The sequence below is a fragment of the Zosterops lateralis genome, assembly GCF_965231275.1.
Source record: "Zosterops lateralis genome assembly, chromosome: 2".
In the NCBI taxonomy this organism is placed as follows: Eukaryota; Metazoa; Chordata; class Aves; order Passeriformes; family Zosteropidae; genus Zosterops; species Zosterops lateralis.
In genome coordinates this window covers 103,027,340-103,032,014 of record NC_139763.1, presented here as the reverse complement: position 1 = coordinate 103,032,014, position 4,675 = coordinate 103,027,340, and positions in this window count along the sequence as shown.

The window sequence follows — 4,675 nt, the reverse complement described above, 5'->3', positions numbered from 1 at the left end:
AAAGTTTTCTCCAACAACTGGGGATGAATTTCCCCATTCTGCCTCACTGTAAGGCACAGTGTCTCTTAGAAAAGCTTCTCCCTTCTATCCTCACTGCCCTGTTTTGAAGCAGTGCTCCAGTTTAGCCTGTAGTGATGGGTCTTAGATCCTTTTCTGGTCAGGTAACTAAAACATTTTGTTACTGACACAGCTGTAAGCCAGAGGAGCTTCCATTACTCCAGTGTCATTTGGGAGGCAGTTTCTGCTCTAACAAGTGTTTGAATGCTGCTCAACAGCAATAGACCTCATTCTGGGTGTTTGGAGGTGAGAGAAGAGATGGTCCATGCCAGGAGCCTGATTTTGGAATGCTTTATGGAATTGGCTGAGCAGCTTTTACTTCTGGGGTTTCCAGAGTCCCCCTTGGCAGGTCCAGCCTGTGCTTCAACTTGGAGCCCTCAGTCCACAGGGAAATGGACCTTTGGGGAAGTTCTTCCAGCTCTGGTTAATGCTTTATGAATGATGCTGATTTTCTGGAAGAAGGCTGCCCATTCTGACCCATTTTCCTCTCTCTCCTTGCAGACTGTACCTGCTGAAAGGCTGAGGTGGGACCTGGATCTGCAAAATCCCTGAGCCTGTCTTCCTGAGGCTGAAGCCCTGTTTGCTGTCAACAATGACATAGTGGAAGATGCTAAAGACTGAAAACTTTGGGTTTTTTCCCCTGAATCCCAAGACTCTGTCTGCAGCTGTGCCCTGTATATCTCTTAAAAGAGTTTCTGGGTTTAGAAAGGTTTTTACATTCTGCAGTATTTGTCTATAACTCCATTAAAAAGAATCATACTGTATCAATGTGGTGTCAATTACTTTGTTTGAGTTGGTTAATTAAAGCAAATCATTGATAAGGGGTTTGAGCATCCCTTGGACGGCCCTTGGCAGCTCTTGTTTCATTTCTCTTCATTCCCTTAATGTCTTTCAATTATTTCTTAAGGAATTACTGCAATTAGGATATCCAACAAGGACAACAGCATTTCTGCCCTGCTGGATTGGGACATCCAAGCCCAGTTCCTTGGAGAGAGTGAGGGGGTGGGGAGTTGAGGCTCAGGCTGGGTTTTGACAGTGAGAATTTGGTCAGGAAGAAAAGAGAGATCCCCCGAAAAGTGATTAAGGCCAGTTCTGCTGGCTTTGGGTGCTCCTATCCCAAAAAACCCATCCTGGTTAAACAGGACTTGAGGAAGCAGGGGGATGTGCCAGGGGGGCTGTGCTGGGACCCCCAAACCCTGGTCAGGGATGCTGGGAAGTGTCGGCTCCAGAGGAGGAACACGACAGGGGGCTGTGCTGGGGCCCCTCAAATTCCAGTCAGAGATGCTGGGCACTGCTGGACCTTTGGGACACGACTGAGGGGCTGCAGTACCGGGCGCTGTCCACAGGGGGGCAGCACCGCAGCCGGTCCCGCTCCTGGCCCAAATCCTCTCCCGGCCGCTCCCAGAGCTCATCCCAGCCGGGCATGGATTTGCTTTGGGCTTTGGCGTTTCCTGCACCCACAAAAGCTGACACAGCTCATCCCAGCCGGGCATGGATTTGCTTTGGGCTTTGGCGTTTCCTGCACCCACAAAAGCTGACACAGCTCATCCCAGCCGGGCATGGATTTGCTTTGGGCTTTGGCCTTTCCTGCACCCGCACAAGCACATTAAAAGAATTAAGTGAAGAGTCCTGAAGTTCAGTTATTCCAATTCTATTTTAGTCGTGACATACCAAAATCCACAGCAAGACTTAATAGGACAAAAAGCAACTTTTCCTCCCCTCACTTTCAATTTTCCAGTCTTGAGATCCTCTTAAGAACAAGTTAAATAGAAGAAGAAGAAAAGCCCAAGACTTACTATCAACTATTGTACCAACCACCTGTTTTCCACAGATTTTCATTACAGCTGATGGCTTTTGTAAGAAAATTAATTTGTACCTGTAAAAACCCATCCAGTAGGCAGGTGTTTCTGAGCCCACACTCCCAGGTAAAGGATCACAGGAGGAGTGGCACAGAGGGATCCAAAAGTGCCCAAGAGATGCTCAAGCTGACTGTATTTGGGCAGGATTATTTGAAACCAAACTGCTCTGCAGCTGCCCCAAGCCTGGAGTTCACAGAAACACAATGAGCTCACCCTCCTGCTTCACTTTTTGCCTTCTCAGATCAAGGGAGAATCACACAATGCAAATGATAATAGAGGAGACGGTGAGAGCTGTCCAATACCCCCAGGAGGGCTGGCACCAGGGCTCATTCCCTCCTCTGGATGATGGAACTTAAACCCGGGTGTTCTGGGATTTAAGGAGCAGAACCCAGCTTTGCCCCTGGTGTTCCACTCCCTGCCACATTTGCACACAGGAATATTGCTGGGCTCTGCCCCAAAGCAGCACCCTGGGAGTTCTGCTGGAACCCAGAACACCCTCCCCTCTCAGACACCAACCTGGCCAGTCGGCCTCACACTCCTCCAAGGTCAGAGAAACTACAAACCACTAAAAAATGGGTATTTCATACCAAACAGGACCCATTTCAGAGGTCAAATATCCCTTAGCATCCCCGAGGCTTTTTGACAGAAAGTAACACTTCTCACTTAAAGGACCATTTACCTTGTAACAATATCCTCCATAAAACTTCCCACAGAAAAGCCCAGGTATTTGTGACATCCTCGGAAACACATTCCACAGAAAGTATCTCAGGTCCCTTGTTCCAGGAGGGCAGCAGAACCTGCGGCATGAAGGGCATAAAGGGCCATTAACCTTGTAACAACCCCTCAGGAAAGTCCCCAGATAAAGGAGCGGCCCCGGTGACATCAGCCCGTGGTCACAGCCCGCAGCAGCCCCGGGAACAAACCACGGGAGCTGGTGGAACCAGGGGATGGAGGAGCTGTCCTGTCCCAGCTCTGCTCCTCTGCCAGCAGCAGGGGAGATGCAGCTCCCAACCATAAGATCACTTCAGTTCAACCTCACAAAAATCACCTGGAAACACTTACTGCTAACCCAAAGTGCAGTGCATCATCTGTGTGCTGCCCTGGGAACTTCAGTGGGTCTTTGTGAAACAAAACCTGTGTCGGGCCCAAGAACTGGCTCTAACCCCTGTGACCTGAACTGTCCAGCTGGAGGAGCAATGTTCAGAAACAAACACTGGATCCTTAAGGGCGGGTCTGTAACCCTCTGTAAAACACACGGGGAGAACAAGGCTCCAAAGGCAGCCCTTGGTGCCCCCAGCACCTGCTGCTGGAAGCGCTGGCAGGACTTGGTACAGATGGGATGGAGCCTTTACACAGCCCTGTCCTCCGGGCCGAGGGGGCAAAGCAGAGACTGATGGAAATAAAACAAACGGTTGATTTAAATGGACACTGATGAGACTAAAAGCCCTTTCCCAGAGCAGTTCCCTGAGCTGTAAGTGCTGGTGCAGGGCACAAGGTCTGAGGGAACACTGCAGCTGTGACATTAAAGGCAGCAAAAACAGTTACTGAGTGGAAATAGATCCTCACCCGCTCCAACAGCCCAATCTCTGTGGCTCCTCCTCATGGGGTGACCCTGCTCCAGGGAGGAATCTTCACCCAGTCCCCAGGCCTGGGGCAAGAGGCTGCCCTGCCAGCAGAAGACAAGGGGTTAATGAAGCTTTTGGAACACATTCAGAGTGGCTTGACAAAACATCTGCCAATGTGGATCTCTAATATAAAGACAGTTTGTATTTATGCTTGCAATAGACTTTTGTATGTTATTTCCTCAAAGTCTCTGTTTCAATATATTTTGCTATTAAAAGTGTTTAAACAAGATTTAACAGGAGCTCTGCCCCCTGCCTGCTCCAAGCCCTGGGGAAGAGCTGGATATCCTCACACTCATCCAAGCTGAGGCAGCTCTCGTGTAGGGAGGGAGCTGCTGCTGCTGCTGCTGCTGCAGACAAACATTTAAAAATCAGCCCTGCCTTGAGGGTGTCCAGAGAAGGGAGAAAGCCCTTCCCACCACGCTCTTGGATTTCCCTTCCTGCCACTTGCTTTGCTTCCTGCTTGGGAAGGTTTGTCTCGGGGGCATTTCAGCATCACAAAGGGCTTTTCCAGCCTCAGGGATTCCATGGGACGCCCAGTGACTGACCCAGCTGTGCACACAGGCACGGGAAGCTCTCACACACATTTCATCCTGCCACGAGCCAAAGCACTCCAGAGCATCCTTGGACCAGTGCAGAGAGCAGGAAAAAGACACAGCCACACCCCCAGTCCTGCTCTGTGCTCTCCCAGTGGGGCATGAGCACCATTTCCTCCTGGTCCTGAGAGCTCCAAGGAAAATCACTGTTCAGGTGGCACTGAAGATGCCACTTTTCTGACACTCCTGCCCCAGGAGCACGGCCCAGCAGGTTTCTCTGGGGGCAGGAATCATTTGTGCAGTTCAGAAGCTGCACATCCCTAAAGCATTCCCTTAGGAACATGAAGCTTTCCTTGGGTATTTTGTAGTCCAATTTGTAATTTTAGCATATTTCAAGAGAGATCAAACCAAAATGAGGTGACTTGGTGCCAGCACAGCATTAGAATGGAATATCAGGAGACTCACCGGACAACATTCACTGCAGACTCTCCATTCCCAGCACTCCAGAGCTGCAGGATTCCCATTTCCCACGGACTCTCAGTTCTGTCTCCAGGACTCCCGGCAGGAATCTGCTGTTTCCAGATGCAAATCCCCACGGTGC